This window comes from Cydia strobilella, chromosome Z (assembly GCF_947568885.1).
Source record: "Cydia strobilella chromosome Z, ilCydStro3.1, whole genome shotgun sequence".
NCBI classification, from domain to species: domain Eukaryota; kingdom Metazoa; phylum Arthropoda; class Insecta; order Lepidoptera; family Tortricidae; genus Cydia; species Cydia strobilella.
Genome location: NC_086068.1, coordinates 17,159,750 through 17,182,119, shown reverse-complemented (window position 1 = coordinate 17,182,119; position 22,370 = coordinate 17,159,750). Strand labels below are relative to the sequence as shown.

The 22,370-nt window shown below is 36.8% G+C and overlaps 1 protein-coding gene across 1 annotated transcript in view; it reads left to right on the top strand.

Moving 5' to 3' along the window:
- The first annotated feature begins 1,274 nt into the window (after positions 1–1,274).
- The window catches only part of LOC134754186 (epithelial discoidin domain-containing receptor 1-like), a 297,747-nt gene continuing 276,651 nt past the window's right edge, over positions 1,275–22,370 (top strand). The window contains exon 1 of the mRNA XM_063690321.1: positions 1,275–1,617. The gene's annotated coding sequence lies outside the window, so the exon portion shown is untranslated. The remainder of the gene's footprint in view (positions 1,618–22,370) is intronic.

The following is a 22,370-nucleotide window of genomic DNA, read 5'->3' as shown; positions in this document are numbered from 1 at the left end:
CTTCGAGTCTATATTCTTTACTATCTCGAAACAAGTATCAATAGTAAGGTAAGTAGGTATTTACTTGAAGTATTGAAAAAAAAAAACCGTATTGTTTAACGCTTTACTTAAAAAGACCCGAGTTTGCAAACAGTGTAAAATGGTAATAGAAATGCAGCATCAGAAATTCCACTTGACCAAAATTGTTATAATGCTTAATTACTATAAAAAAAATTAACATAGTTGGGCCTATAATATTTGAAACCTTCGTCGATCGCCCCGGGATACCATTACCAGATCTCAACTTGATATAATCTGACTGATGTACATACTTACTTTTATAGACTAATTAATTATTTATGATTGTTGAAAGAGAATAAGATCAATGTTGTAGGTGCATAGTTCTAATTGTTTATAAGTAGTTGAACTACTCAGACCTATGGTCCATCCTACTAGTCGTTACCAATATACCTTAAGCTTGACTCAAAAGCAAGTCCTCCAGTGGCCAACTTGTAACGACATCTCCAACTTAAACGTAAGTTTTTTGATAAGTCAGTGTTTAAACGATAGGGAGGTGGGGAGTTACAGGTGGTAAGGGTGTGAGGGGAGGACGTTTAGTGAAGGAAATTCATGTAACTGTCGATATTGTTTAATTTGTTATCGATATCGACATGATAATCAGTGTCATGGGTTCAGAACTTACACAAGTCACACACAAAATGATGATTATTGATACAGCTAGGTCTTCTCTGTTCCGCATGCATATCTTGAGACGGTGCGGGTTCAGGTCGATTCTTCTACATCAGCGTACTTCCGTCTAGGTTCCAAAAGTAGAACAGTAGTTAACGTCTATAATATTGATACCGATGATGGGCTAAAAACATATTTTCGCTAAGGTCGTGCACACATATTTATGTCGCTTATCCGGCGATTAGAAAGAGAACGTAGAGTGGGTACATTCCTAAAATTATATGTGCGTTATGTGATTTATGTTCTTTTTTTGTTAAACTTTTCGAGGCTAAACCCAGCTGCGTCATGACCTGCTTTGCGCTAGTCCGATTATAGTTCCTTCCAATATCCACATTGTTTTCTGGCGGTGCAAATAGAAATCAATAAAGATATAATTAATACAAAACAAAACAAAACAAAATCAATCATATGCTTAACAAAACAAGTCAACTAAGTCGCTATAAATATACGGGTCGGTATGTACATGTTCTTCTTAACGCCAGGGGAGTATCTAGTCGACTTAAGAATCAGTAAGACTTCCATCTGTCTATGAAGTAAGTTCAATATAAAGTGGTTTCATCGACAGGGAACGAGCCTAGCCCGTCACTGTGAAGCAACAGGGTCTTGGACGCGTGCGCGTTGCCACCCCAACTCGCATAAATGCCCCTGCGGGTCCGTTTCGCGCTCAGAGCCACGTCCGCAGCCGCCGCAGTCTCCTACCAGCAGCCCTCGGTACCGCGCGTCGCTACGACCTCGTAGCAATGTTCAAATCACCTGTATAAATATCCACCGCAGTTCTATTCTTTGACTTCTACATTACAGAGTGTCTGTGTTATTTTTTGTGGTCATGACTTTTAAGTGACGATGAACGTTTTGTGCTGTGGTTTTGACCTGTGCCGCTTTTAACAGGTATGAAGGAATTTTCAATTGGTTTTGTGGTATATTATTTTATTTTTGACATAAATACTTTTTTATTTGCTGATTTTTATTTTAGTTTTACAGACACCACTGAAGTGGATATTCTAATATTTCCTGCTTCAGCCGAAGAGTTCCGCATGAATAAATTTTAGACCCTAATTTAATTTGTTTTATTTCGCTTGATAAGGTAATTATAAGGTAATTCAATTGCTTTGGATTGACTTTATCTAGTTACAACTAATATACTTAGATTATTTTCGTAATATCAGACTATTGAACACTGTTCATTATAAAAATTAATACTTTTATAAAAAGCAATTAAAGTATAAGTAATAAAATAGATAAGATCCTTGATTCCAGGATACATAAATAGGTACATAACATGTATACCTACACAATACACATCCTTTTTTTCAGTAATAAAACCTAGAACAACCAAATGCTAAATCACTTTAGACTAGCGTGGGATTAGGTTTCTACTTAAGCGTACTAAGCCAAAAGCTAAATATTTAAAAAAAATAGGTGGTCAATATTATCATTTTAATTTGCATTGCATGTGTTTGATCAAAAAAGTAAAATATCTAAGTAAATATCCTCTAAATTTAATCAGGTGACTGGGGTTGGGGTGAATGAAGTCATCAAACTTTCCAAAAAAATTAATAATAATTCTGGCGGAAAAAATTAACGTCTGGCTTTGTTGTAATCTGGGGGCACGGCAGTGCCCCCGCCAAGTCGAGTACAGCATTTTAAAACCACAAAGTGGTGGTAGAATACATGAAATCAGATGTGATAATAATCATATCCATATATGTATAGTCCAACGTTTAAAAAAAATGTTAATGCAATATCAGTTTCATTATTGATCAAACCGAGTATGTTATTTATATGTTTCATATGCCCCTTTACACTAAAGTTGAAATAGTAGATTGTTAACCAAAGGATGAAAGGCACCCATTTCTTTCGAGGTAGGTAGTTTCGCGCTCGAACGCAGTGAGAACGCCAATAGTCCGGGACTGAAATGGTGCCTTTCACCCGAGTTAAACACTCTACTTTACATTTCAAATACGAGGAAAGTAAAATACATTAAAAAATACACGGTTAAATATAAACTTCAAAAGTATATCTTCAGGGTACTTTCAATTAGCAATTTAGGTAGAAATATCATTATTTATGGAACGGGGAACTAATTATCAGAATGAAAATTGTACAACAAATCCATTTAAAACCAAATTTTTAATTGCTTATCGTAAAAAAAAAGAAATAATTTTTAAGAAAAAAAAAACCGACTTCAATGGGGAATGCCAATGAAAGTTCACTTATTGTTGATGATGCACTCTTAGATTCCAGACAATGAAATGAAAAAGACAGCATCTTTTGCCTAATTTATGTAGAAAAGGAGGTAAAACGACCCACTTTTCTAGTAGCATTACGTTTTTGTAAGGGTCGCAGTTCTAACCTAACCTAACCTACTTTTCTGATAGCATTTCGTTTCTGTAAGGGTCACAGCTCTAACCTAACCTAACCTAGTTTTCTGATAGCAGTTCTGTTCTGTGAGAATCGCAATTCAAAAGCCACCCACCCACCTACCCCACTTTTCTAGTAGCATTTCCGGGTCCCGGTCTGGGTCCGGATCCGAGTCCGGGTCCGTGTCCGGCTGCCCGGGTCTAAGTTTGGGTCAGAGTTCGGTCCGGGTCCGGGTCCGAGTTAAGGTCCATGTTCAGACCCGGGTCCGGGTCCGAGTCCGGGTCCAAGTTTAGGTCTGGGTCCATAAGGAAGAAAACAAATCGCCAAACGTGAACAATGTGTCATTGAAGAGTTCCATTCTGATCATCATCAGCAGTTCCACTTCATCAAATGTCACTTTTTTAAATGTAAATGCTGGATTTGTTGATGAAAATATAAAAATCACTATATGTATGCCTTTCACATTTGAGGAGTTCCCTCGGTTCCTCGTGGGTCTCATTATCAGAACTCGAGCTTGACAAAAATATGTCTTAAAAACTTAAGTTGCTTAACAAACATAAAGAAGAGGACAAATCGCCAAACGTAAACTATGCGTCACTAAAGAGTTCCATTCTGATCATCATGAGCAGTTCCACTTCATCAAATGTCACTTTTTAAAATAGAAATGCTGGATTTGTTGATAAAAATACAAAAATCACTATATGTATGCCTTTCACATTTGAGGAGTTCCCTCGATTCCTCATGGATCCCATCATCAGAACTCGAACTTGACAAAAATGTTTCTTGAAAACCTAACTTGCTTAACAAACATAACGAAGAGGACAAATCGCCAAACGTGAACTATGCGTCATTGAAGAGTTCCGTTCTGATCATCATCAGCAGTTCCACTTCATCAAATGTCACTTTTTAAATGTAAGTGCTTCATTTGTTGATGAAAATACTAAAACCACTATATGTATGCCTTTAATATTTGAGGAGTTCCCTCGATTCCTCATGGATCCCATCATCATAACTGCTATTTGACAAAAACGGGACCAATCTGTATGTATATACTTATAATCAAAAAAAGAATTTTTAAAATCGGTCCAGAAATGACGGAGTTATGGAGTAACAAACATAAAAAAAAACAACCGAATTGAGAACCTCCTCCTTTGAAATCTTGAAGTCGGTTAAAAAACACTTAGAAAGTACAGTGCTCTAGTGCAGAAACAAGCATGTCGGCGGCAGGTCGTAAAATCGGGCATATCGAGATATTCCTAGGCATATCATAAAACGCCACCATTTCATGTTCTGACTAAGATTAACCCAGGCATATCACGATCTGCCTAATAAAACAGGCGGCAAATCGATCAGACCAATGTATTCGTTGATATTCCTAGCTTCATACTGGGCGCATCATAAAAAAACTTGATCGAGATATTCCTAGGCATATCTTGAAACGCCGCCATTTCATGATCTAACTAAGATTGACCCAGGCATATCACGATATGCCTTATAAAAGAGGCGGCAGATCGATAGGAGCAATGTACCTATATTCGTCGTAAGGTTGGTTTGCGGCAAGATGGCGGAAAAGCATCAGCTGATCGAGTTTAACTGTTAGTTATATACGGCATCATACGTGATTTAACTGATTGCGCATTTTGTTTTGTTGTAAAACCGTAAAATATAGCCGCCTAATACAATATAATTCTAATTTTGTTAATAAAAAACTTTTCAGTTAAAAATAATAATAATTTATAATTAATATTTATCTTTCTACTTGGAATATCACCCCTTCACGGCGATTTCGCAGTTTCGTTTGCGGTAAGATGGCGGAAAAGCATCAGCTGATTGTTAGTTATGGAAAATGAAAATGTTTATTTGGGTAACAAATAAATGACAATTACAATATAATGGCTGGAATTTCCTAGTAGATGAATGTATACATCTGTGTCAGGAAAACCCGCTCTTCCGTTTGAGGTTTACAATAGGTGTTTCCGAAATAAACCACATTTGCAAATTTTATTGCATAGTATATAATGACAATTTCACATTACATGCGTAAATTTAATAATTCAGAGCGCGCGCGCGCGCGTGTGTGTGTGTGTATGTGAGAGAGAGAGATTGTTCGATAAATGTTTATTTTGAAAAACATATAGCGTGTTCTTCTAGTAAAGCCTCTAGGCCAGGAAATAAATGCCCAAAAAAGGTATAGAGGGAAATGCAAGGAACACAATTTTTAACTTCGTAGCTTTGTTTGGACTAGTTAGGAGGTGAAAATATCAAAAGTCCCCGGCCGTAACCCTGGTGCTGGGGGGGAGAGGGGGGTTTGAAGGTTCCATTTTTCGGTTTTTCGATTATATCTCGGAAACTATGCGTCTGAGCGACTTGGCTACTTATACAAAATGAAAAGAGATTTAATTTGTTACAAGTTTTATTCAGTCAAGTTTTTCGATATCTTGTATAGTTTTTGAGATATCCGTTCTTCAAGGTTTATTTAGGGCTCTCATTTTTATCTTGATTATCTACATCGGTGAAGCTTTTAGGCCGGGTTTGGGATCGTTTTCGTATAAATCGGGGGTGCTGAATTCATTTATGGTATCAACATTGACACCATTCCTAAGTAAAAACATATAAACTTTAACACGTTCGTGGACGCTCAGTCACACCAGTTGGACACCTAAATTTGGTATGGAGATTTTGGGACTGTTATAGCATTCCCGTCACTACAGATATATCAATTAGGTTGCTATATGATGCGTTATTCTATGCAAGTCGAATGCTATGCAATCCGCGTCAATATGAAGTATATTTTTTATATGCTATGTGACAACAAATGCTATAAAATTCGGATGCATAAGCATGTCTGTCACCTGATGTAGTCAAGATGTAATTCTATGTGACACCGCATGTTATAGCATTCATTAATTGTGCTCATCGGCTGATACTTTTAACTTCTAGAGGCGAGATTATTGCTCTAAAGACTCATTGCTTACTCCTACAAACACTTTTATACTTTCTTTCTTGTTCCCTCATTGCATATCATCGTAAATATATGTCCATCTCATACGTGGGCCATTCCAAATACCTTCGACGTTCATTCGACTTAAACTTATGCGATTCCACAACATCATGCGTTGGAGACCGCATAATATATCTGAAGAATCAAAGGGTCTGCTCATGGCATATTCTGGAGAGCCGAGTTGCAATGTTGAGCTCTCTTAGTATGGGGAAGGCTGTTCTTCCAGCTGTCCAAGGTATACGCAGCATTTCACGCCAACCTAACTTCTCGAAAGCGTCAATCTTTGCCACATTTCACTTTTTGAGTCCTCTGTGCAGCATAGCTACGTTAAGTCCTGGAATTAAAGTGTCTACCGCTTTTCCTGCCAGGCTAATCAGCACGTCAGAAAGAGAAATTTATATTTTCTTTCCGATGCATCTGCACCAAACACAGGACGTGAAATATACACAAAAGTATGCCATAATGCCTGTCATAAGGGGCTTACCTTGTGAGAGCTGGTCATCAAGCCCCAACAGGCTATAATTTCACAATTATATCACCAAAACTATGACTACTCACGTAATTACTTGAATAATAGTTATACACATTCATGCCTCACTTTTTTATGTTAAACGTTATCAAAATGTGGTTGTAGTGCAATAGCAAGCGAGCAAGTACACATGTTTGTTCATTAAAACACAATCAAAAACTTGAATAAATTGTAAGAAAAACATTAATTACGATTTTACAAAAATCCATCAAAATTGCGATCGCGCGCGAAATTCGCCCAAATTGCACGAGTACACTCCCAGACGCACCTGCTGGGCTACTAAGGAGAATCTCATACAAAGGCGAATGCTATAGCATCCTATGCGAATGCTATAGCATCCGCGTCACGAAAAAGGGGGCACAATTGCAGACGTCACAGCATAATTTTAAACTGCGATAAAACTATGTAATGTGACAGTATGCCTTCTGTGACTCTGGTGACTGGTAGAGGAAATGTTGGTGAATAATATTATACTGTGACAAAGCGGATTGGTAAGCATATCAACCCAGAAATTTAGACCCAAAAACGAATGCAATAGCATCCGCGTCACCAGGAGTAGTACAAAAACGGATGCTATGCAATCCGCGTCCGCGAACGTGTTAAACAAATAACTTTTTTAAACTCCTCTTCACGCTTAAACCGCTGAACCGATTTAGTGGCCAAGTCGCTCAGACGCATAGTTTCCGAGATATTATTGAAAAACCTAAAAATGGAACCTTCAAACCCCCCTCCCCCCAGCACCAGGGTTACGGCCGGGGACTTTTGATATGTTCATCTCTTAACTAGTCCAAACAAAGCTACGAAGTTAAAAAATTTGTTCCTTCCATTTCCCTCTATACCTTCTTATTGCTTGGCCTACTCTGTTTCATCATAGTTTAGATTTTTTAGCCACTGCGTAACGTTTTTTCTACAACCAAAAAATGACATCCACGGCATCATACGTGATTTAGCTGTTTTTCCATTCTGTTTTGTTGTAAAACCGTAAATTATAGCCGCTTAAGAGGCCGGTGTCGATTTTAGTCGCAAAAATATAAAATTGATAGATTTAGTCGGTGAAATTGTACACCTTTTATTACCAAATTGAAATAGCAAGTACTGGTTTCTATTAGCACGTCTTCTTATCTTGCCTTTTATTAGATCAATTCTTTGAAAACAGATTCACTAAATTAGTAATGATTTTTTTTCTGATGGACGTTTAGGTAAACGCGCGTAAAGCACTGATTTTGTCGCTCTTATTTGTAAATTTCGTAAAGTTTGGACTGCTAAAAATGGTAAATTTGTATTACACATGTTCTGTACTTGACCTATATCAGATTACATTTTTGTTATATGACTTGGAGTTCGAGGAAATGAAAGTTAAACGAATTCAATTTTCTCTAGAAATTACTTCAAAACAAGTGACAATTTCTCTGAAAATCGACTTAATTTCAACGTAATTTTGATATTTAAACAATCTACAACATTTGATGAAACTATTCTTATACATCAATTTGTATAATTTACCACCATAATTTATTGATGAATTTTTAAAAACTGCCCCTTCTCTTCATATATTACCGGTGACGCACGCTCGCGATCTTATTATTAAGAGGCAAGATGAGAAAACGTGCTAAAAACCAATACTTGTTATTTAGATATTACGTAACAAAACGTGTATAATTTCAACGACTAAATCTATCAATTTAACATTTTTGCTCCAAAATCGACTACGGCCTCTTCATACGATATAATTCTCATTTATTATTGATATTTATCTTTCCACTTGAAACTCTTGAACTTTGCACGATATGGCTGGTGGTCGCTAGTCAGATCATGAAATGCCGGCGTTTCATGATCTGCCTAGGAACATCATCCCTTGTGATGTGCACGATATGGCTGGTGGTCGCTAGGCAGATCATGAAATGCCGGCGTTTCATGGTTTGTCTAGGAATGTCACACCCTACTTATTTGATATGCCTAAACGTCGCCAGGCAAATCGTCAAACGTTGAGGTTTGAACGATATGGCTGGTAGTCGCTAGTCAGATCATGAAATGGCGGCGTTTCATGATATACCTAGGAATATCCCGATATGCCCGATTTAACGATCTGCCGCCGACATGCACACTTTTTAGAACAACAACGACCCACTTTCAGAGCGTGAGAAATAAAAAAAAAATAACTTTACTTCATGCGATTGCGAAATGAGTTTATTTAATTTTGGTATATTTCAGAGTAAAACTTAGAGGACTAAAAAGGATAATCAGTAATTTAATTAGGTAGTTTAAAAATACGCACATAATCGTACAAAAGAGCACTGGGATATTTCTTACTAATATTTAACAACGACAATTGAATATTATCTTTTCTTTGTGGTTTTAGTGCATATGGGGGCAGTGTGTTTGCCGCAGCGCTTTTCCTCTGCTATTATCATAACGTATTTAGCCATTTTTATAAAATTATGCAGGAATATTTTTTTTTCGTATAAGCACTAAGCATTTTTGTTACGTACTGTACACGTCTACCTAATAAATACATCTTGCAATAGAAGCCAATTTCGGTAAAATCTGCAGCAAATGAGCTAACTGTTACCTATTCCGTCAATTATACGTATCATTCTTTATTTATTTATAAATATTCTCGACGACATCTAACGTCAATAATTTATGCTAGCATTGTCACGGCTATTAATGAAGTCTCTTTAAATTCATGCGGAACAATCGTGAAGTTCTGATTTCGCAATGCAAATTAAGAAACGGAATATAATAGGATTGGGTCTATTTAAACATATTATGTACTAAACTCTTTGTGTAATTATATGATGGTTTTGATTTTTCTCCATCAAGTAACAGAGAAAAGGTAAATGTACGACGTTATGATAATATATTATTTGTAATAAACCGTGTAAAATAAATATGCGGAGAGGTTGGAGTTTGCGTTGACTGTGGAGCGCAAGACGCGGCGTGGCGCCACTTGTTACCAAGAACAGGCAGGCGATTCCGTCAGGCGAACTGGCATCAGTTTTATATTGTGATTTTGCTATGCGTGATCAGAAAGCATATTTTTACTGGCTCGCTGAGGCTATTGCTCGCCTGCGCTGGGTAAGCGATTCATGGAAATAAAAGTCTTGCTAGCGGTAGTCTGTTGCAAGTTGGCGACGGTATTGGAAAAATGGGGAATGAATGTTACCTACCGGAATAAAGTTGTAAGCGAGAGCTGCGACATTTCCCGCCACCTGCTTCAGACCATACATTAACGTACGTGGACAGCATACCCACCGCCAAATTATAACTTGCTGGGGTTCCGTATTTCAAAGGGAATACACGGAGCCCTTATAGGATCACTCGTGTGTCTTTCTGTCCTTCCGTCTGTCACAGACAATTTACTACGAAACTACTGGACCGATTTAGTTGAAAAGTGTTACGTGTATTTAAATTGGTGACCCAAAGGCGAACGAGTGAGCAACGTATAAAAATAAATTTAGAACATGGTGTTCAATTTTTGGAGTAAATAAGAGAAAAATAAAAAGCCTTACAATCAATCGTGTGACTTGTCAAATGGAATGGGCACTTTGTGAGAATTTCAAAGATAAAGATAGTTTATTATCCAAGTAGACATATTACAATGCGCCTATGAACGCCAAATAACGCTACGCCGGCACTCTATACACCTCTGCCTCGAGAAGATTTAAATCCTCCCTCAATTGAAGGTGGGTATCCCAATATGGGACCGGCAACAAACTCGGCGGGAGACTCTTTTCAAAACATTACATCTTATAATTACACTTTAAACATTATTCTCTAGTTATTTAAAAGTGTAAACTGACCATTATCACACCATATGATGCTGTAGTAAAGGTTGCTACGTCAAAACCGTACAGATATCCGACAACACAACACAACTGTACTATCAATGTAGTGTTCTGTCTTGTAGGCAGCTGAAGGTACATCCATCGTACCATTTTACGTAGACACCGACATCTTCCATTTTCCGCGAAAGTAGCAAGCGGAATAAACAAACTGTCTGTCCTGTGGTACTCCTATACAAATTGACAATGTTCAGTTATGGAACCCTAAAAAGAACTTAGAACTTTATCATATTATCGAAAAAGATAATTACCCTTTCAATTAATTAAAAAAAAACAATTGGGTTGAGTAAAAGAGTAAAGGTTGCCTTTGCACAGTAGTATATATGGAAATGCAAGTGCGTTTATGATTTAAGGTGCAGTAGGTTCAGAAAACAGTTTTTAAAAAGTCGTAGCGCTTTTTTTGATCACAATACGGCTGCCATAAATTTAAATAGCCATCTTGAGCACTTTCTCGAGCGACTGTATCCATTCGAATCCTGAGTTTTAGATTTTCGTTCCATAAAAAAGGTCTAAATTAAACTTTAAAAATTTGTAACAAATTAAACACAAAAGCTAAAAATATGAAAATAGCTTTTTAAAATCGACACTATCATGCTTGAAAGAACTTATCGATTACTTTTTTTATTTAAAAGTACAAAAAATTAAAAAAAAAAAAAAACATGATATCCGTGCTCCCGGGCATACACTTCCATCTCGCTCACGCTTTACGCTCAGTGAGAGAGAGAGAAGAACACGAACTTACTGGGCCCCTAATTCCCCTTATTTTATATAACCCCCTGATAACACTTATAAAAAAAAGTGACGTACTATCATGAAGTAAATACTTCTTGTACTTAATACCTACAGGAAAAAGGAGGATAGTTCAGCATCAAAAACGTAAATGTTTAAGGAAATTAATTTCAGAAGTAAAACATGCCGAAAAAAGTCCTTCCTTTTTTGTAAAATGTAATCTCGATAATTTATTTTGGGAGGGATGGAAGTGGGGTGGTGTCGAGGAAAGCGCGGCATTGGAAAAGGTAGAAATCTGTGGATTTGTAATGATAATTTTAAATGAAACATTTTAAACCATATTATACTTCTATCAATGTTCCTTGTCGCTTTAACTATATTTCATATTGTAGGTAAGTATTAGCAAGTATTGGTTATCTTTCTGACTGACGAACGTTGTCCTGACAAAATTGAAATGATGCGTGCAGTAAAAACTAGTTCCACTCGCTCGTGTGGAACGTGTATCTTGTGACGTTTTGATGAGTTTCACGGAGACAAATGTAAATGGCATATAAATATAATTCATTCGAATACTTTTAAATTGATCCGTTTTTCGGATGTGGAGATTTTCTTATCGTATGAATGGTGATGATGACACGCCAGAAAAAGGGTCGCCATCGACATACTTCGGAAGTTACAAGCGTCTTTAGGCTATATCAACCGCTTACTATCAGGCGGACCACATACTTACTTGTTTCTCACCAAAGTTGTATTAAGGAGATAGAAATATGAATATAGTGTTAATAAAAAAAAAGTAAACAATGTACCTAACGTGTTTACAGAAGAAGTGACACCCTTTTAGCTAATGGAATCAGCTTCTGTTGCAATCAAAAAGAGCCCAGAGTCTGCTGTGGCAACCTAATGCCAAGTATTGGCTCAGGGACTAGTTTTCAGGAATGGATTGCTATTTGAAGTGCAAGCCAGAGGGGAAATAGGCCGTATTGACTGGTTCGCATTCTTCACTATTTCCTTCACCCGATAGTGACTGGTAAATATCAAATGTTATTTTGTACAAGTCCTATAATAATTTTCGCATAGCTTATGTACGGTGTCAGCTGTCATCTTCATACAAAGTATAACCTTACAACGCAAAATTTTATTGAAATGACAGCTATGTGAAAACTCATCGTTGAAAATCACCTACAGAAGATTATCTTATAATAAGCATATAAAGTTGATCCTAGTTAAAAGGAAACATGTAGTAAATATATTATATTAACTATGTATAAGCCACTGCATGCATATTAGCACCATAATGAAAGGTTCACACCTTGTAGCAAGACATAAATGAATACTTAATAAAAATAATATTTAAACACTTACCAAATACTCCAGTTCAACGATACTTTTAGCTAACAGTGAAAATCAATAAACAGTAAACACACTATTTATGACTACTTAATTACTGATTAGTTGAATTAAAATAAGCGACATATACCTACAGTTGTTACATCAAAGAGCCAAATGTCGTTACAAATCTTCCGGTGTAATGACGTTGAACAAAGCGAGGAGGTGGATTATTTAGACATCATGCAATCAATAAATATACTTTAGTTTTAATTATGTGAGTTTGTTATAAATTTGGAAAATAACAATGAAGTGTGACCGCCATGTTACTCCAAGACCGATTTGCGAGTGCTATCAAGGTTTAGTTGTATTTTATAAGTTTAATATTTTACAAGCAAACTGAAAACATTATTATTTGATTGAAAACCATTTAATTATTCCCACATCAGGTAACATCGAATTTTCTATCTAATTAAAGCCGAGCACGGAAAGTTTCCTGTGAACCATTTCTCCCGGTTGCTAAACCCCCACCCACCCCCACTGTGCCCAGTGCGACGAAATGTGAAATTTCAATTCCACTGTAAGATTTTTATTAAAGTATAGAGGCTCGGGAACCGCTCGAATATAGTTGGAAACAAATAAACGACTTTACTGAACTTTTTTCCTTTTATACATAAAAGCGTGGAGTTGATTTATCACTGAAGCTGCGAGCGATCGTTGGTCCTGTGTCGAGTCGACAATCGGCATTGCATTTAAATTTTACACGAAACTTTACACGGCTTATTGAATTAATCATTAAAATTATTATTATTATTCGGAATGAATATACCATTTCAGACAACAAAATAACATTAAAACAAACGCTTAATTAATAGTACAATCCATCATGTACTCAAAATTACCTGAAATAGGACCACAAAGCAGTTATATCCCCCTCCATAGAGCTACGAGTAGTTTACTTTCAGCGATTTAAAGTGCTTTTAAAATAGTTCGAGAACGTCAAGAAGAAGAAGACTGATGGTGAAGGCATTTACTTAATACTCACTTTGTGTTTGTGTCTTCCAATGCATTTAGAGTCATGTCTGGGTAGGGTGATTGCTATAGTTATTGGCCACTCTTAACAATAAGGCTTCAGTTGGCTTGTTTCTTTCTGATCTGTTAGGAGTAGCCAATTACCATGTAGAGGCCAATACCTATAGCAGTCACCCTAGTTTAGTACAAAAAATATTAAATAAATTAATAATATAGGACATTCTTACACAGATTGACTAAGCCCCACGGTAAGCCCAAGGAGGCTTGTGTTATGGGTACTCAGATAACGATATATATAATACATAAATAAATAAAATAGCCATTTATTTCGACCTCATATTAAAATTTTTACATTTCTTGTCAAGTTTTAGGAAAAAAAAACAAATCATGTGAAATGCTTAATTTAAACATAATAATAATAAAGTTCTTTGTCATACATGTTATATAGTATTTTATTGACATCGGTCGACTTGCCTCCCAGCATAGACCTTCCATTCCCCTCTGTTGATTGCTCTTCTTGTCCATGTTGGTCCAGCGATAGCTCTTATGTCATCTTCCCATCTGCGGTAAGGTCTGCCTCTTTTCCTTTTCCCATCTTTGGGGTACCGTAATAAGGCATAGTTTCCCCTCTGGGTTGGAAGGTCAGATGGCAGTCGCTTTCGTAAAAACTAGTGCCCACGTCAATTATTGGGATTGGTTGCCAAGCGGACCCCAGGCTCCCATGAGCCGAGGCAAAATGCCGGGACAACGCGAGAAAAATGATGATGGCATTCAATTTTTTCTAATTTTTTATTCAAATTTCAGGATCAATTATACAAGTATTTGTTTGTATAATTGATCCTGAAATTTGGTTCCAAAGAACAGATTTCGCTATCTCTCATAGTTTTTTACTTCTCCCTACTGACCCATTTGGATTGATCACCCTGTATATATTAAACTAGCTGTTGCGCGCGACTTTGTACGCGTGGATTTGTATGTTGGTGGTTATATATTTTAAATGAGCATAGAACATTATGCAGCAAAATATATCAGTAGAGACGGTAAATCATTTGTTATGAAATACTGTATTTGACATGTAAAACTATGTTTTATAAAGGAATAAAGGAAAGGAATTAATGAATGAATATTATACAGCGCATGAAATTTGTCTTTCACAAAGTACGAAGTTAAAAGCCCCTAACTGAAAAAAAATGTTCTCGATATAATCCCTCTTAACACTTAGATTTTCAAGTCCACTATTTAAAAAAAAATGTTCGCTCCCGCTGCAAACTTAATTAATACAAACTTTTCAAACAAGGTGCAATGAGTTTTCGTCTATTTTAATATAATGCCCTTTTACCAAGTTTCATGTTCCTAGCTAAAACGAAAACTTGTACCACATATAAACTTACATCCCCTTTTTAACACCCTTAGGGATAGAATTATTAAGAACGTTGAAATAACTTTTTTTGTAATATTATACAATGCCTTTCTAAGAAGTTCAATAAGCATTTGTAATGGATTCAAACTTTCAACCCCTTTTTAACCCTTTTAGGGGATGAATATTTAAAAACGCTGAAATTACTTTCCTTCTATGCTAATAATATACCTTTATACAAAGATTCCAGTCCCGCACTCAATAAAATGTTTGATCTCCATACAAACTTTCAACCCCCTTTTCACCACCTTAGGGGATAAATTTTCAAAAACGCTGAAATTACTTTTCTTGTATTTTAATAATATATCTTTTAACGAAGTTTCAAATTGCTAGCTTAAAATAAAACTTGAACCCCATACAAACTTTGGACCCTCATTTCATCCCGTTAGGGATGAATTTTGAAAAATCCCTTCTTAGTGGAACGTTCTAAAAACTACTTATTGTGAAAAATTCAGTTCTCTAGGTCCAACGGTTTGGGCTGGGCGTTGATTTAAGTGAGTCAGTCAGTCAGTCAGGACTTTTGCGTTTATATATATATATATATAGATAAGGCAGTTAAATTTGAGCAAAAACGCGATTACATAAAGAATATTGACCGTTCGATTCCCGGTTATGTATAAGTAAAAAAAAAAGTTTGAATGTCATTATTATTAAATGCAACGTCATTTTTTTGTAAGGCCGCGAGTCTGTTCGCGATAAATTCAAAAACTACTGAACGGATTTTGATGCAGTTTTCGCCTATCAATAGAGTGATTCTTGAGGAAGGTTTAGGTGTACAATATGTTAACCCGTGCGAAGCCGGGGCGGGTCGCTAGTATGAAATAGATAGTAAATTTACTAATACGCTAATCGCATAAAATAGAAGAAGTACTCGGTTTTCGAATAGCCAGAGGCAACGTAAACAAGTTAGCCGTTCAAAAAGCAGTGTGAATTTTAAACGGCACACTGACGGAATTCCGCCGGAGTCGGCCCCACGTTACGCGGCAACCGAAAAGGTAAATGGGTCATAAAGGCATATCAATATTGACCGCGCAACTCCCATCCAACGTAGGTACATCATGGCTGTTATATTGCCCATATCTCACGGTTTGCGAGGTAGCCTTTTTTCTGTACTGATTTATGAACATGTCGCAAAAGGAGGGTTATTTATGAATAACACAACGGCATCGTGTGCTTAGCTAATTCTTAATACATACCTTGGTACCTACTACTAAATATCATTAATAGCTGGTTTGATAGTGCACGGCTGCACGCCGTTGTGACTATACCTTGCACTTTGTGACTATACGCTGAAAACTTGGCACAGTTTATTCTTAGCTGGTTTTGAGTAGATTCAGGCCGGGAGTCATGGAGAGCCACGGCACATTTAGTGGGGGGAAGTGGGGAAAGTTCGACGCTGCCGCGCTTCAATTGAAGCAACATTTCTCTAAAACTGTACATATTAGGGCATGTACTATATTTTTTTCGCATAAATTAAAGATGAGGAATCTATTAGAACAAAAACAATGCACTTTCTAACAAAAAAAAATGTAAAAGGTAGAAAAGACTAAAAAACGTACTTTTGTTTTTTTTATTATTACCAATTTTTTTAAAGTATAACAGAAATCTCAAAACAAAAAATAAAGTCGAAAAGCTACACTTATTTAGTTTATAAAAATATATAGTCTATGATATAAATCTGTTGATACATGGGAGAAAAAAAAATTAAGCGTGGGTCAGGGCATCTCAATGCATGATTGTCCGTGAAGGTACTGTTTTTAACACTTGAAAAGTGAATATATTTTATTGTTTTCGGTCACTTAGTATTTTAAATGAAACAATGCAATGTACAATTCTATATATTACAAGATTTACAAGATCCACTGCACAGACAGAGTTCTGAACATTGAAGCTGCCTGTTTTTACAATTGCACCAGCCAAAATGCAAAAAAAGGCAGCCTGAATGTTCAAACCTCTGTCTGTGCAGTGGATCTTGTAATATATAAAATAAATGTACATTGCGTTGTTTCATTAAAAATACTAAGAGACCTAAAACAATGAAATATATTCACCTTTCGAGTGTTTAAAACAGTACCTAAACCCAACTTCACATGCATCACCCTGACCTACGCTTAATATTATTTTTTATCTCCCATGTATCAACATATTTATATACAACTATATATTTTTTAAACTAAATAAGTGTAGCTTTCCGACTATACTTTTTGTTATGAGATTTCTGTTATACTTTGAAAAAATTGGTGTGTAATTATAATTTACTACTTTATTCATTTTATTTCTTAGAAAGTTTTACAACTTTTCATTAATTAGCCTTTCTTTATAATTTGGGAGAGCAAACCTCATTAAATCGCGAAGTAGGTGCTGTGTAATTACAGAGCACGGCGAGAACAAAAGGATAAACATAAAAGCTGTTGTTCCATTCAATCCTCAAATATTTTATTTCAATTAAAACCCTCAATTATATAGCCTAGCCCTTTCTTTACCCGGTTATTTTTAAAGGAATAAAATAAGTTAAATAATTATAATAACTACGTATCATCTATTACTATGTAAAGCGCATATAACACTGAACTAGACAGTACACAGTATATCTAGCAGCACGGCAGTGTAGTATCGTGGAATGCATACATTCCACGACTCTTCTCTTTCCGAACAGACTCTACCATGATGTTCATGATCAAAGAACCCTCTAGTTTATTTGAGGTTCCTGTGTAGGTATGTAAACCTAACTTAAATTAATAGTGAAAATAATTATTATGATTTTACCACATCACTGTAGGTACTCGTACCTCGTATTAGTAAAATTTGGCAATGTTTTTGCCCCGGCTGATAATACTTTATGTTCACAAAGAGTTGTTTTAGGCCCCACTTTACATAATGAACTGGTATAGCGTCTAAACGGGAGCAGCCTATTCTATGCAATATTACAGACTTGGTCTCAAGAAAATGTTATTTACAATATGTTAAGATTTCCAATTTTATTGTTACTTATACCAAAGATTTAAATATTCAAGACCTCTATACAAGATCGCGCTCCTCGCGTGCTTTTTTACAATTTTTCCACTTGATTTTTATACGTAGGTATGTACCTATATAATATGTTTCCTACCGCTATTTATGACTTCTAAATGTAATATCCGACTTAACTGGGCGCTCTCATATGCACAAAAGTAGAATTATAGCTAAAAGCATTTTAGGCATAGGTAGTCTTATTTACTGGCGCCATCTAATTTGACATTTTTAAACCTCTTATAAGGGCCCAAAATGCTTTATATAATATTATGCTTTTATTAAAATATTATGCTTTAAATAAATCTACTCTTGTAACTATACTCGTAACTGCAGTGAGACAAATCCAATTTTAGGTTTTGAAATTGTAAATAACAGTAGGGTAAAGTTAGACCGAGATAAGTCTGCAACGATTTTGATCTAACTCTATCGGTATTCATACGCAACGCAAATAGCTAAAATGCAAAAATAATATTTAATGTCATCTGCAACCTTGACGATTCTCGCGGTGGTGTTGTACGGGGATGTTCAGTCTTCTTTATTTAAGTACTAGACTCTGCTTAATACCAAGCAAGTAGGTACGTTCGTCAGAAATTGTATCTGGCTTAATAGGGTAAGTATTACACTGATTTAAACTTTCACGATTTTTACTCATTATTATTCACAACGACGGGACTTAATCGCGTAAAATAAGTTTTAAATTTACCTCCGACGTTTCGAGGACGGCGTTGTCCCCGTGGTCTCGGAGAAGACTGGCTAAAGTTGACATCAACATCTTCTAGGCGCGCGAGTTTTTCGAACTACCCGCCCGCACTTGGTCTTGTTTATTAACTTGAACGTTTTGCGCACTAGGGATGTTACCGGGTCGACACACAACACTCACAATATTCGATTTTCGATATTTGTTTTCGCTTACACTTACTAATGACTGGGTTCCATTTATTATTTATTTGGTTGGGATTTTACGCGATTAAGTTCCGTCGTTGTGAATAATAAAGGGTAAGTATTATTTTAATGTCTTTCCCATCACAGAACAATGGTGTTACGGACATTTGGGAGGCGTGCGCGGAGCCGAAGCCAACACGTAGCAGCCCTTTTGACGTACACCGAGCGGATGCTGCCCTTGCCCGTGTCATGGAACGCATGCAGAGGCAGCACCCGCCGGAGTTTAAGGACTATTGAGAGATGATGTAATCTAAAATGAACTAAGTTGGTTATTGGGTGAAAGCGATGGACTAAGTACTGAGCTATGGGATAAAAAACCGGACGCCTGCCTAATAAAACGTTATGCAATTTTATTTCCGTCAGACGGTGACTCGCCCTCACAAGATGGGCCCCACAAAAAGCGACATCTAGGATGGCTCAAGGGCAACACCGGTGTGAGCGGCTCAGGGGTGTCGAGAGGTGTGTGCCGCTTTCTACCCAGTGGCTGTTAACTTTAATTATTAATAGCAATTACAGTCGCAAGTAAAATAATGGCGCATGTGCTACGGTTTTGCGCCGGAACAAGCAAATCAGATCTTATTTCTCCAATACGTCCTAATTATACTCTGCAAGTGCAAAATCCAGATTTTACAAGAGAGCGGCGGTCCAAACATACCTATGAGTATTTATTTATATAGTTCCACAATATTTTTGGTTTGTTCATACAAAAGTTCAAAGATATGCAGATCATATACTTGCAAAAAAAAACATGCGTCCAGACATGCAAACAGTTTTTAAATTATGTCAAAATAATGACAGACTCCGATATAAAAGTATATGCGTATTTTAGCCTAGCCAACAACCACTTGATCCAGTATACGTCAATACCTATTAGATTTTTTATGAAAAAATTAGTCAAGTAGCGATTTATGTAACCTAATTATCAAAACAATTGCAATTTATCAAAGTATTGTAATTAAAATTCTCTATTCTCTAGTTGTATCAGGATACCACACTTTGATGGCCCCCATCTGGATTACGTAGCGCGTAAAGTTAATGCGGAGTGACTTGCCTCAGTATACCTACAATGTTCAGTAGCCTTACCATGAGCTGGACACTGACCTTATACTCATCTGACTGACCATCCATCGCCGGGCGAAGCTACTTAATCAAAGAACAATAGTACTTTATGCTTTTACTTCTCTGCGAATTCCCACGTTTGTGATTCTTAATGACGTAGGTATACAGTCAAGTGTAAAAATATGGGAGTATGTAGTATATAACTTCTCAAAAGTATGTTTCATAGTTCATAATTCGCTGACATAAGAGCTATGGGATATATTTTTGAGGATAATGTGTGCACCCATATTTTTACACTTGACTGTACCTACCTAAATAATGATCAATAATTACTCTCATTATTAAGTTGGCCATTTTACTGGTGTACTTATCTTTAATTTCACGGAATGTGTATTTTAGCAGTGGGACAATAATAGGTATTATGAAAATTATAATTTTGTAGAAATAAACAATTGAGAGGGCGGTTGGGCCGACGCTGGGCGCCCCCGATAACGCGGAGCGTGCGGACGAATATGTTAGCGATACGCTGACTTTTAGCTGATGTAGACTACTGCGATTATTATCACTTTTATGTAAAAATTTAAAATAAAGGTTCTCATATTTCTTGAGTATACTAGCTAGACCTACGCAACTTTTATAGGTATATAACGAGTTTATTCAAAAGCATGCATATTATATCACATACGCCTATCATTGTCACTGAAGTCCGATGTGTACCATATTGTGTATCTAATAAGCAATCTTATGATGTAAAAAATGATATCTGGGGGCACGGCCGTGCCCCCGCCAAGACGAGACAAAGGGCAAAAGGCAGTGCATATCTTTTCTCGGCACGTTTCGCCGTATTTTCGAACTCTCGTAGCTTCGTCTTGGACAATACTAGAGAGCTGTAATTTTTTGTATACCATGTACTCAGTAGACTTATCAAAAACACCAAGTTTTATTAAGCTACCTATTATACTTAAAATTTTATAGTACCTTAATTTTCACTGTCCGAAACGTGAAATTCGCGTCATAGAAAATACAGACTACTTCCTTAAGTCTTAGAAGGCTGAAATTTGGCATGTAGGGATGGGTCTGTATGCAGACACATATGGTGACCAGAAATCTGTAACTTTCGCCCTGCAACCCCTTAAAATGGGGGTACCTAAAAATACCTCTAATCCTGAAAACATTGGTTCCTGAAGTCCTAGAATCGTGAAATTTTGTGTGGTAGCAGTGATCGGAATGCTAATAAATAAACAACAGTAAAAAAAACCAAAAAAATTTCGAAGTACTGATTTGAACCAGGTTCACGTAAACCAGCCAAATAGCGCCCTCTATATTGGCACTGTTTCTTGTCGTAAACTTTTCGAAACCTTACTTCAAACACAAGCGCTCGTGGCCTAGCGGTAAGAGCGTGCGACTTTCAATCCGGAGGTCGCGGGTTCAAACCCCGGCCCGGCTTAATGTTAACAGAAGGCTGGTTGAAAAAAGTTATCGTATCTACATACACGTAGAAGCTTATATAGCTAAGTGCAGTGCCACACTATGACACTACGGATTGGTTATGAACTATTACATATAATGACATAGCTAAACTAAGCTCATAGAGTACTTCTGCAAGTACACAAGAGTTTCGGTAGATGTCACCTTAATTAGTTTAATTATTATATCATAGAATTGAGAGACTTAATCTATCTTAATTAGGTAAGTATTAGGTATTTGCTTTGGTATTTGTATGGACTAATACCTACTTATTGTACCTTGTTAAGATAGGTTTTAACACTCGCTTCTCCGGAAAGAAAAACATCGCGAGGAAACGGGACTAATCCTAATAATGGCAGTCGCTTTCGTAAAAAATTGTACCTTGATATTAGTTGCCAAGCGGACCCCAGGCTCCCATGAGCCGTGGTGTGGCTAAAAATGCCGGGATAACACGAGGAAGATGATGAACTTTAAGCACAAGGGAGGTTCTGTGAGCTGTACAACCTCGCGAACAAAGCCTAAATAAGTGTAGCCTATTAGAAAAAAAAAAACTGTATTGATACAAAAATTATTTTACCGAACTTGACTAGCAGTTAAATTTGTCTGAATGCGAAAGCCGATGGCGAGCACTTCGCAAGTAGGTGTTTGTGGAAGTCGCAAGAACCATGCATGCATACACTTGTAGGTACTAAAGTTTTGTGTTTGAACACTACAGAAGCGCGCCTCTCTTGGTCACTTCTGACCTTAATATCTTCGCGGAGCTCGACCTTCGGCCAAACCGTTCGCCATGAAGATACTTGGAGACGTTGCGGGTAGCGTGTAACTGTCATACGCTCCGGGCATACGGCCTTCAGTAGCCAAAATGGCAAAAACGGAATCCTTACAGTTTTCCGTCTGTCCGTCCGGTCTTCCGTCTGTCTG